This window comes from Triturus cristatus, chromosome 4_2 (genome assembly GCF_964204655.1).
Source record: "Triturus cristatus chromosome 4_2, aTriCri1.1, whole genome shotgun sequence".
Lineage (NCBI taxonomy): Eukaryota > Metazoa > Chordata > Amphibia > Caudata > Salamandridae > Triturus > Triturus cristatus.
Genome location: NC_140586.1, coordinates 867,377,155 through 867,390,652, shown reverse-complemented (window position 1 = coordinate 867,390,652; position 13,498 = coordinate 867,377,155).

Genomic DNA, 13,498 nt, shown 5'->3' with positions numbered 1-13,498 from the left:
TATTATGCATCATCCCTTTTATTGCTCCCCAGAAAAGCAGCAACAAACAAGTAATAGAATTAGAACACTTTCAACTTCTAGAACTATGAACATGCATATACACATAGAACTGGCAGCCATCTTCCTCTTTTGTTGCTGCTCAGTGATCAGATAAGTCACTTTTGAAACTGTTGGGATTTTAAAGATTAGTATGAATGTGGAATAATATGTTTAATGTATTAATTATTTTATATGATAGTAAATTAAGAAGAATGAGGATAGAGAGTAAGTATTATTTTTAAATAAATAAAAAAAAAAGTTTAAAAGATTTAGAAGTTGAATTTTAATAAATATTAAGGTATAGCTGATATATATTTAGATTGCGCACAGTAGGTGTATCCTAGGCATTATTGAGGGAGGATTTTGTGAAGCTTCATGGTTTAGCGTTGGTTACACATGCGAGTGCAGTTAGAGCGTGCGTGTAATGGGAAATATATAAACAAATAAAGTTCCTTTTAAGAAGTTGAAAATGACCAAAGATGAAATTTTTAGGGTTAAATGGATCTCTATTTTACCGTGTGGGGTGACAGTTGGGCGGTTGTGGTGTAGCGCTCGGCAGAAGGTATTCCTGGCTCGAGCGCATCGGAACTCTTGTGCGTGTGAGGTGCTCGGAACAATAAACAAAGAGATTTGTTCAGGAGAGGCCGCCATACGCATGCTACGTGCGGCGGCCATTTTAAAGGATTGGGAAACGTATTGTTTAATACTGTGGCAATGAGGCAGACATAATTTGGGATGAAATAAACGAAGTCTGTCAGAACGCTAGTCAGTTTTGGTCGGAAAGTTCAGGAGGAGGTCGTGTTTTGGATATAATTGGTGAGTGAGGGAAATAATAGGAAATTACAGGTTAGAGGTGGAAAATAGAAAAGAAGTGTTTTACAGAGTTAAGATCTAGTTGTTGGGAGGAATTTTGTGTGATTTATAAAGTTGGCTTGGTTTGAAAGATGGAGAAATAATGGAAGGTGTAGAGGGAAATTTTGAGGAGAGGATGAAAAGCTACATGGATAAGTATTTGGGGAGATGTCTGCATCTATAGATAAGAAAATAGAAAATACCATGGAGAAAGGTATGCTAAGGAGACAGAGATCAGGAGAGGATGAGACTTTCTGGACCACAGAGGAGATTGATGTGGTTGCAGGAGGTTCTAATCAAGGGAGTAAGAAAGCACATAAAAGGAATATGATTGAATCAATTAAAAAGGTAAAGGAATGTAAGGTTCTGAAAGGAATCGCTATAAAGGCGAAGGAGCGCGCAAAAAAGGCGCAAAACATTAAACATTCTACTGTTGCTTGTGATTCTAGTTCATCAAGTGGTGATGTTGAACTTACTTGTAGTTCAAGTATTGATGATTCTGATGTGGAGGAGGTTCCACTTAAAAGGAGAAAGATGAAAGAGAGAGAAATTAAATTGGAAGATAATGAGATTGTGGGTCCTCAAGGCGAGGATATGTTTGATCCTCTTTTAATTCAACATCCTCTTTCTCCGCAGTGGGCTCCGGTGGAGCACGTTGCAAAATACGTGAGATTTTGGATAAGGAGGGAAATACCAAAAGAGGTCAGGACTAGGATGAGGAGTGAGTGTCCTAGACCTAGTCTGGAGAGCAAGGTTGCGTATACTCCAGAACTTGATCAAAAGATGATGGCGTTTATAAATAAATCTGGGAAAGACCCTAGGAGAGGTCTCGAAAAGGGATTAAAAGGGTGTCAAGATAGACTCCTGGATGTTTTGGGGCCATTGACCAAAATATTTGACATGTGTGAAGAGGCACATTCAAACAATACTGGTATTGATGTGGCAGAAATGCGCCAATGGGTCCAAAGGGCCATATGTCTTTTGGGGAATGCAAACACAGCACTTTGCATAGAGAGGAGAAAGTCTATTCTCTTTAAAATTGATCCAAAGTTGGCGGACTTGGCGAATAAGGAGCCTGGAGAGCGTAGTGAAGGCTTGCTATTTGGAGACGACTTCGTTAAGGATATGTCTCGATATGTCAGTACTTTTAGCTCTCTTGAGAAAGCACAAAAGGACATGGGGGCATATTTACAACGAGGCGATAATAAATTATCGCCGCTTTAGCGGCCGTTTTCGTCCGTAAAGCGGCGATAATTTTATCGCTATATTAGCAAGGTCACGCTAACGCGTGAAACCTTGCTTTAACGTGGGGATTTCTAACGCCCAGCTTTGCATCTCTGATGAGACGCTAAGCGACATTTCTCCTATCATCAAGCCCCAGGCTATGAAGCATAGCGTCAGGAGAAGTAGCAATAACCACTGTTATCGCTACTTTCCTTACGCCTGCTTCAGGACTGACTTAGCCATGATATCCTATGGAAGGAGGATATCATGGCTAAGTTTGTGAGTCCATATCAACAAGCTAACGTGAGATTATTGCTGGGTTTCCAGCGATAATCTCACGTTAGCCAGTTAGCGTGAGGATTTTTATCGATATTGAGAGAAGCGTTGCTAATAGCACGCTATCTCAGCGATAAAAATCCGCTCTAGCCGGTGATAATTATCCTAGCGCTAAGTGCGCTTTGCGATAATTATCACCGGTTGTTGTAAATATGCCCCATAAGGAGAGTTTTTGGAGTGGCCGGGCGAATGCGGGGTAGATTCCCCAGCCGAGGTCAAGGTTTTTCCAGAGGAAACTTTGGAAGAGGGGGAAGACCCTATGGTACTGGATATGGATCCAATTTCTACGGATCGAGAGGGGGACAGGGAAATTTCTTCCCGCAAAGACAGAGAAGCAGGGTCAGAGGAATGGGCTCAGAGAGGTGATCAAGAGGTGCCTCAGGTAAGCTGCTTACAAGACCCTTTTTCTACCCAAATAAAGTTGGGCGGCAGACTAGCCCAATTTGTTTCGAGAAGGAAAGAGATTACCCAGGATCCTTGGGTTTTACAAACGGTTTCAGGCTACAGAATAGATTTTTTGCAGACGCCGGTTCAGGTGAGAGCTCCGAAGATTTTGAGATTCTCAGTGGAGATGGAGGATATGGTGACGAGGGAAATAGAGGCATTAGAGGAAAAAGGAGCTATAGAGGGGGCAAGGATTGTAAAGGGAGGTTTCATAAGCAACATATTTCTGGTGGAAAAAAAGGAGAAAGGTATGCGCCCAGTGATAAATTTGAGAGAATTGAACGATTGGGTAACGTACAATCATTTCAAGATGGAGGGCGTTCATATGTTGAGGGATCTATTAAGGAAAGGAGATTGGATGACAAGATTGGATTTGAAGGATGCCTATTTGACTATTCCAATGTGCAAGGAACAGAGAGATTTCCTACAGTTCAGGTGGAAAGGAAGATTATGGAGATTCAGGAGTCTCGGGGGCGCTAGGTGGCGCACTTACAAGATGGTCGCAAGTAGGTGAAGCTCCTGCCGCCCGGTGCCATTATCCTGACAATTATCCTGCCAACTGGGTTAACCAACAACGTTAGACACCGCCAGCCATGAAACCTAGGCTGTCTGCCGAAGCTCGAAGAAAACGACCGTCTGCTGCTCCAGTTATGCAGCGCTGGAGCTGGAGCCGGTGAGCGAGGCGGAGCGGGTGGTGAGCCGCGACCGGCCGCGGTGGGTACTCCAGCCCGCGGCTTGCCACGAGGTGACTAGGCCGCGCTGGTCGAGATCTCCGTGGCAGAGGCGGGACGGCGACTGGCTTCTCCTTTATGGTGGCCGGTACCAGCGGAAGCAGTGTACGGCAGGATTGCCCATCTGTGACCTGCCAGAGACGCTATGGTCCGTGAGGTGGGATCAGCAGAGCGGTGAGTGCGGGGAAGACACAGGAGCGCCCGCAGCCTGCTGGCGGCGTTGCAGAGCGCGCACTTTCGCGGCGCTACTGTGGAGCAGACCTGCTGAGAGATCCCCGGGGTGACGTCTGATATTCCTGTAGGGCCTGGGGAGTGCCTCTGCATGGGAACTGGCTGATTGCCTGACGGGCCGCCTGGATGAGCTACGAAGGCCCGATCTAAGTGCACTGGCGAGGCCGAGGGGTGCAGTGGGGCGGCCTGGGGAGTGAGGCGGGCCTCTCTGTGTGCTGCAGTGGAGCGGTGAGCCCTGCGGAGGTCAGTGAGGAAGACTGTGGTGCAGTGGACTGCCCTAATTCCCGCAGCAGTGAAGCGGGGGCCTAGGACTTGAGGGGCCTGCAGCCTGAGGCCTGATCAGCGGACAGCGGACGGACAGGGCACGGACAATGGGGTGAGCGGCTGCGGAGGAGGGGGGACTGTCCTGGTGCTGTGACGAGGAGAGCATCTGGGCCTGCAGCGTACCCCGGAGGTGCCGGCGTATAGCGGTGGTGCCTGAGGCTGTTCGCATCCAGCGTGGGGCTGAGAAGGCGGGAGAGACGCGGACCAGGCCGCGGGTGCTGGCAGCGGCGGGCCATTGGGTGTTCTTTGCGTAGGGAGCAATCCCACTGGCGAAAACTGTGTGGAGGGCCCTGACATAGTTGGGACTGGAGTGCCGCCTGGGTCGTGTTGCTGTCTGTACCGAGCCTGTAACAGCGGGAGGTGCCCCTCAGTTGGCGGTGGACCAGGAGCGGCAGCTGTAGGCAGCGGTGGCAGACAATCGCCAGAACTGATCGACGCGGGACATAGACGTAAAGGTGGGGGAGAGGTGCCCGGCGGGGGATCCTGGTGCATCGCGGGGATGGCGCGAGGAGGTCCTGGTGGCCCCCGGAGCCTGGGAGTAGCAGAAAGCCGGTGTCTCCTGGACGGTGGCCGTGGCCACTCTCGGGAGGGTCCTTGCTCTCCCTTTCCCCCCTCCCTCCTCCCCACACTAGTGGAGGGAACGTGGTGTCAACTCTCCCATACTACGGTGGAACAAGGGCCTGGGCTTGGGTCGCCCATCTGGTGCCGGGGTTGCCAGCGGATGCCTTCAGCACAGCAGCTGGTCATGGGCCGGCTGCGGAATAAGTCGAACGAGGGCCAGGCATAAGCGGACGGCCTGGGTCCCGTGCCGGGACGCCACAATAAAGGTGTGGAGCCTCAGGCAGCGGCACTCGCGGCAAAAATGGACACAGTGTTAGCGGCAGTGGAACGGATTGGCTCCACCTTGGAGCAGACAAGAGCCTCCTTGGAGTCCCGGATTGACAAAGTTACGGTGGACTTCACCCTTCTCCATGCGGACCACCGCAAGTTGGCGGAATCAGTTGCCCAACAACGCCAAACGCTCCAGGATGTCCAGCCTGTGGTGAGCAATCATACTATAGCCCTGAATGACCTGATTGACCGCATCCATGCCTTGGAGGATCGTGCTGGGGATGCAGAAGGGTGCTCCCGGCGCAACAATGTTCGAGTGGTGGGACTATCGGAGGGTGAGGAGGGTCGAAACCCGGAACAGTATGTCGAGGGGTGGCTCCGGAACATGCTCCCCCTGGGGGTGCTCTCCCCGCAGTTCATTGTGGAGCGGGCACAGAGGGTCCCGGCGCGGAAGCCCAGGCTGGGGGCCCGGCCCCGTCCCTTCCTTTTCAGACTTCTCAATTACCAAGACAGGGACGTGGTGCTTCGCGAGACCAGGAAGTTGGGCACCATCACAGTGGGAAGTGTGCAGGTGATGTTCTTTTCGGACTACACGGCGACAGTGCAGAAGCAGAGGAGCAGCTATCTGGCGGTGAAGCGCCAGCTGCGCGACCTGGAGATCCCATATTCCCTGCTGTTCCCGTCGCGTCTCAGGGTGGTCACGAAGGAGGGGACTCATTTCTTCGACGCCCCGTCGGATGTCTGGGACTGGCTGGAGGAGACGGGGTAGTGCGGAGGACAGAGGCCCCCAGACCAGGGAGTTGGTGGCCGACAGGAGAGGAGACCGCGGCGGCGGCGACGGAGGGAGTCCCGCATGGATGAGGGGTCAGGCCCCGCTGTGGCGCCCAGTCTGGAGAGGATGCGGTTGGAGCGTCAGGGAGCCCTGGAGGCGGTGGCAACCCTTGGGTCTACGAGCAGCCAGGGCGCAGCGGAAGTTCACGGACATAGCGAACCCGAGACCAGCAGATCGTCTTCCCCGTCCACCATGCTCTCAGAAGATCAACTTATGCCGCTGGTGACACCCCAGTCTGCCGACCAGATCGTGTGAGCCAAGAGTAGTGAGGTGGCGGCGCCTGTTGGCATGCGTGTCAACATGAGATGGACAATGTATCATGGTGACTGATTGCTTACAGGTTCCCATGTATGCTGTGGTGCAGTGCTGTGTGCTGTGTGCTGGCGCAGTTAAGTTCGCTGGGTCACCTCGTGCGAGCGGGGTGGTGGGAAGTCCTGCTCGGGGGGGTCATGCGCTACGCGGGGTCTGCGACAGGTGGTGTAGATGGACACAGTTAGGCTACTCGCACATGCTCAGTTAAACCCGCATCACAGAAGGCACTTATAGCGAATGCAGGGGTAATGCGGCAGGGGCGCAGTTTACATCAGCTATAGCCACACCGCGCACCCGTTAGCCATTACCTGGCTTAGTTTCACTCCATAAGCGTTTAGCTTGCAGTTTAGACGAATGCACGTTCAGGGATTTGGCCTAGTAGTTGCACAGTTCTTGATTTCCACTACGTGTGCTCGGCAGCTCACAAAAGTTCTTCTGTTCTGTTCTTTGTTGCAATACACCGGCATGACACCTAGAGCCTTTGTCCCCCCCCCGACCGATCGGACCCCGGCCCCATCGCCCATGCAGCCCTTAATTGCTTTAGATGGCCACTACCAACGTAATCACATGGAACATACGGGGTATGCACACGCCAGCGCATCGCTATTGCATTTTTCCTTATCTGCAGAGACATAAGGCGGCCGTAGCCTTCCTCTAAGAGACTCACATGACAGAGCCTGAAATTGACCGGCTGCGTGCTTGTTGGAGGGGTCAGCTCTTCGGGACCACATACTCCGTACACGCCCGAGGCACATTGATCTGGGTGAGGGCAGGCACACCGTTTACATGCACTGATGCAGTAGTTGACCCGGGAGCGCGATACACCTTAGCTCGTGGGAGGCTTAATGGCCAACACATATTATTAGGCTCCTTATACTCCCTGAACGTCGAGCAACTGTCATTTCTTGCCCACATGTCCATGTGTTGGCACCATATGCGGGTCTTCCCTGGCTACTGGGCGGGGACTTCAACTCAGTCCTTGACACACAACTCGATAGGTCCTTTTTGCCCCTCCGCAACACACTGGCGGTTTCGAACGCACGGACCCTCACCGACTAGATGTCGCACTGGGTATTATTCGATATGTGGCGCAGCTTGCATCCCGATGACCGCATCTACTCGTACTACTCGGCGGTGCACGACCTTCACATGCGTCTCGACAGGGTGGTGGGATCCCATTCTCTGACCCCCCCTGATAGACCAGGCAGAATATCTGGGTCGGACCCACTCTGACCATGACCCTCTCAGACTGCGTCTCAGATGGAACCCCGGCCACCCCCCAGTCCCCACGTGGCGTCTCCAACCGGCTGCCCTGGAGGATGCAGAATTTCGTGCATCCCTAGGCACAACAATCGAGCAGTTCTTTGAACTGAACGAGGGTACAACGAGCAGTGAACTGACAGAGTGGGACGCCCATAAGTTCACTATCAGGGGCATTGTCTGGGCGCGACGTGGAACATTCGCAAGCGGCTTGCACTGTCGCTCGCTAGCCTGGAATCTCGCCTACTCTCGTGCGAACAACATGGCGAGGGCGGAGGTCGAGATTCGGCCCGGCTGGTGCGGCTTTGGGCATGCCATGCTGAGCTGCTGGAGCGCTTGCGTTGTCACAACTATGCGGCGCACTCGGCCCGAGTCCATGCCACGTCGGACAGGGCGGGGCGATTGCTGGTCTGGCTGCTCAGACAGGAGGCTGCTCATGCTCTGATAGATGCCATTCGCGGGCCCGATGGGTCGCTTGTATACACGCAGTGGGAGATTCATCAGGCGATGACGGAACATTACATGACCCTGTACCGTTCGGCAGGATGCCGGCAGGCGCAGGACCTGGATCGGTTCCTGGAGGCTGCCTGTCTGCCCACGGTCCCAGGTGAGCATCGGGAGTCGCTCGAGTGCCCCCTCACCGTGGAAGTGATCGGAGAGGCGGTCAACTCTTTGGCCTCTGGGAGGGTGCCGGGACCTGATGGGCTTCCAGCACAGTATTACAAGACCTATCGAGAGTCACTAGTACCCAAACTACACGCTCTCTATTCTGCTGCCCTCGAAGAACGTACCTTGCCCGCTTCCATGCGAGAGGCCTATCTGGTATCTCTGCTCAAGCCCGGACGGGATCCCACCAATCTGGGGTCATACCGCCCCCTTGCTCTGCTCAATGCGGACTACAAAATCTTAGCCAAGGTGCTGGCGGACCGTCTGGCGCCAACGGTGCCGGCGTTGGTACACGGCGACCAAAATGGTTTCGTGCCCAAGCGCAGCACCTCCCTCAATTTCCGGCGGTTTTTCCGGGTGGCTACTGACAGTGTGCAGCAATGGCCCAGGGCGGGCTGCCTGGTTCTGGATCTTGAAAAGGCCTTCGACTGTCTGGAGTGGGGATACCTGGTGGCAGCATTGTCGCACTACGGGTTGGGCCTCGGGTTCCTCCAGATGGCAGCCCTCCTTTACAAGGACCCCACAGTGAGGGTGAGAACCGGGCCGTACATCTCCGACACCATCCCAATATGCCGAGGCACCAGACAGGGGTGCACGCTCTCACCCCTCCTGTTTGCGCTAGCAATAGAGCCCCTAGCCGCCACGTTCCGCAGGGTGCTGACTAACGGCATCCCTCTGGGCGACGCAACACATCAGGTATCGCTTTATGCGGATGACCTTCTGGTCTTCATCAGAGATGTAATGTATAATGTACTGCAAAACAACGTTCACAAGGAACTAATTCGAAAAAAGTTATCTATTACATACAATCTCAATGATTGCTTTTGAATTAATCTCATACCAATAAGTCAAGAAAAAGGAATAAAAATTAAACAAAGACAAATCAATGATAGACACAGTAAGTATGCACAAGACCCTTTTGGATTACTGAAATCTACCAAGCCTCAGCCGAGGTCTTTATTTAATAATCACTTTTTTATATCACATATAAAAACACATTTTATATATACACAAAACCTCTCTTTCTTACATTCACAGTGAATGGTGAGCCCCAGTGAAACAAACCATAACCTTACACAATGTGACAAGACAAAAAAGATTTGTGGAAGGGTATTGGAAAAATTATAAGGACAGTTTATATACAATGTACAGTGATTCAGTCAAGGCTGTCTCTTATTTTGTTGTCGACGGCGTTTCGACCCACTTTTAAATACCGGGTCTCATCAGGACTGTAATTCTGGGGACTGAGAGAGAAGAAAGAAGGGAAAATAACTATACTATGATCTATTATTCATATACTAATATTTTAAAAAAAGGGTACCTAAGAGACTTACAAATTCTTGGCTTACCAGTATAATACATACAGTCGTCCGCATAGGATCCAGTATGTTTAGAGATGTGGCGGATGAAAATTACATCCAAACCTATGAGTAAGGGATATTCATTTAGTGAAAATTCAATCTTGATTACTCCATATCATCACCCGGGTACCCAATATTAGCGCACTTACTTGGGTTCTTTTTAATCCTCCAAGGGTAGGGGTCAATTATTACACCGGATATTTAAGGAGATTCAAATTGCTGTTTCAACACTTCTGTAACGTATTGAAAACTGTGATCAATGTACATAGGACAAAAACAGGTGGTCCAGCATAGAAACCCACTTAGTTTACTTACATGTTCAATATCAGAAGAGAGGATGAAAACTCCTATGATCAGTAACGATTCTGCTGTATATTCAAGAAAGCGGCGCTCACCCACTGTAAAAAACGAGGGTGTCAATGAGTTAGCCATTGTCCCTCATTATATCATAATAGTCGGTTTAAAAGTGTAATCCTTTTGTGCAAAGGGCTACTTACTTCGTGGCACCTTGGTCGATACGTGTTCTTTCACGCAATGCCCGTAGCCGAATTAATCTTGCTAGCAGTCGGGCCCGGAACTTGCTAGTTTTTATCTGCCGATACTATGGAAACAAGTACGCCCTAACGGCCGCCATCTTGTAACAGTAAAATTGTGTCCAATAACCTTTCTATTCCTCAACTATACATGCCATTTATTTCATGAACTTTATGAATGTAATCTACCCTTGGAGGTTGTAAGTGGGTGAGCGTAGAAAAGGCGGAATCGATCTTATTTGTATTCAGCCATGACCCTCGCTATTTCAATATTTGCCGATGTTAAAACGGCACGAATGGCGGCCATCTTGTAGTAGTAGAAAAACGTTCATCAACCTAGTTCACAGTAGAGAATCAAATTCTTCTCTATTCGTGAAACTTTAAATTCGTTCAAAAAAGGGGGGATAGAACATGTATAGTGTATTTTTTGTACTTGAGAGTAATTTCTGGGCTTGGAGGTATTTTCTTTACCTAGGTGGTTAAGGGCGGGAGAACGGCGATAGTGGCCATCTTGAGTTGGGAATACCAGCACCCATAATATGGGTATTTATATAAATATATATTGTACTCCAATTATAGACCATTCAAATGATTATATGCAGTGGTTACAGATAGAAAGTAATATTTCAGAATATGTGTAAGTATGGTCGACATCTTAAAAGAATCACTACCCTTAGAGTGGGAAACCATATCGTTTTAGATACCGGTAGTTGTTTAAGAAAGTCAATTTCATTTACGGCATAGTCCTGGAACATTAGTAAACAGTATCAGTGCCATAATATGACCCTTGATCACAATACATCAATACATAAACAATTATGTCCGTTTGTACAACAATCATACTATACACAAAATCGATTTTTCAGCACGAGATTGTTTCCTAAACAAGGGGGGTAGACCCATACAATACTTAATAAATTGCACAAAATGTTTTTAAAAAACACAAAATATTTTAACATGTGATCCTGTCTAATCTTGATCCTTTCCAATAGTCTACTACATGACAGGGCCCTGTCAAATATTATGTTAGGAGAGTCACATTAATGTAAACTGATGAATTTTCGCCACTCCTCAAGGCTGTTTAATCCATTCTTGATAGACCCACACTTGTCTATCCATTTACATTCTAAGCTTTGGAGAATAAGGGAGATGTCACCACCCCTACGTGGAAGCTTGGCTTTTTCAACCACTTGCCACGTCAAATCATTGAACGTGTGATCCTTTTCAATAAAATGATCGACCAGGGGGGCATTCATCACTTTGCACCGGATACGGCTCCTGTGTTGGCCGATCCGTGTCTTTACTGGTTGTGTGGTCTGTCCTATGTAAATTAAGTTACAGGGACACCAGATGCAGTAGATAACATTGGATGTTGAACAATTGGTGTGGTCATATAGTTTGGCCTTGATGTTACACTGTATGAAGAATTTTGTTTCTTTTGTCAGACTACAGGCCACACAGTTACCGCATTTATAATGTCCTGTTATAGCCGGTATTGACCAAAGCTCTTGTATGGTCCTTTCATTCTGGTACAAACTAGTATCTGAATAGACCAGGTGATCTCTAATGTTTTTACCTTTTTTGAAGGAGAACAAAGGCATTTCTTTGCAGCAATCCATGGTGTTTAAAGTGGACCAATGTTTTTTAATTATCCGCTGTATCTGCGTGCTCCAGGGGCAAAAGGTAGTAACACATACAGCTTTTTTCATTGGTTCTCTCACTGTTTTCTCTAATAGAACCTCTCGGGGGCTAAACCAGGCTCTCTTCATTGAGGTTTTTACCAACCTTTTAGGGTATCCTCTTTCACGCAACCTAGAACTTAGAAGGTTTGCCTCTAAGAAGAAATCCTGTTTCTCTGTACAGTTCCGTCTCAACCTCAAGAATTGGCCGTATGGTAGGCCATCTCTGAGGGACCTAGGATGGAAACTATTATACTGCAATAATGTGTTCCTATCCGTAGGTTTTCGGTACAGTGTCACATTTAGATGATCATCTCGACATCTAATTTTAAGGTCTAAGAACGGTACCATTTCTTTATTTTTGTAGTATGTGAAGGTAAGAGCAGACTGACATGTGTGCAGATATGCTATAAATAAGTCCAGATTTTCCTCATTGCCGGCCCAAACACAGAAAATATCATCTATACATCTCTTCCAACACTTGATATTCGTGTGGAAGGGATTGTTGGTATTGGTGATATATTTTTCTTCTAGGTCTCCGACATAAAGATTTGCCAAATTTGGGGCAAAAATTGCGCCCATAGAAGTACCTGAGCATTGCTGGTAATAATCAGAGTTGAACTTAAAGTAATTTTTGGTCAAGGCTATATTCAGTAAATCGATGATAAATTCTGTAGGGACCTCTGCCGGTGCTGGTCTTTTCTCCAAAATCTGCTTAATAACCTCAATACTTTGTTGTTGGGGAATGTTCGTATATAATGAGTTGATATCCATTGTAACCAAAGTCTCTGTCTCTGGATTGTACTCCATGTTCTCATTCAAATAATCATATGGGTACTGTCTCTGACATAGGTGGGTAAGACCGGGACAAATTCTTTAATGAAGCTGTCGATGTAATGTCCCAATGGCTCCATTACTGATCCACAACCAGAAAGAATTGGTCGCCCTGAAGGATTCTCCGAATCCTTATGCACTTTCGGCAAAGTATATAGGACATCAGAGATGTGGCTCATATCCCAGCCGAATTGGAGCGCATTCTACTCGACTTCGCTGCTCTCTCAGGCCTCCGGGTGAATGCTGCTAAGTCCTGCCTATACGCGTTTCGAGCCGACACTCAAGATCCAAACTATCATCTTGGGGGCGTGCAGGTCCAATGGAGGCCGGATACCTTCCGTTACCTGGGTATCCAGATATATCGTCAGCCAGCGGATCTCGTGGAAGGCAATCTGGGCAGGGCCGTGGCAGCAGTCAAGTCTCAGATGTGGTTTTGGGGTACCCTCCCCCTCACAGTCACGGGGCGAGTCGCCTTAATCAAAATGGGGATCTTACCCCGACTCCTGTACTACTTCACCAACCTACCCATTTATATACCGGCATCCTTCTTCGCATCCCTTGCGCGGTCACTTCGGGACTTCATATGGGGTAATGCACGCCACAGAGTTGTGTTGCCCAAACTGTACCTCCCCACCGACCAGGGAGGACTTGCGATGCCGTGCTTTGAGTATTATTACCTGGCTGCGCAGTTACAATGGTTGGCAGACAGAGGGCGTGATGATACTGCAACTGCTGCACCCCCCCTCCCTTTAGTTGACATCATCAAGTTATTCCACCCGGCCGCGAACGTGTCGAGGCCTGTTCCCCTCCTCGTGGTGGTGGCCTACAAATGCTACCGCCGTAGCCTCTACCTCACCCGGGCCCAGACTTAGTGCTTCGGAACTTGTGGTCTGGAGCGCGGTAGACATACAAACGCTGGGGGATCTTTACCGGGAGGGTGCCCCCCTCTCGTTCACCTCCCTAGCGGAGGAGACAGGGCTGGCTCCCGGCCATTTTCTTCATCACCGGT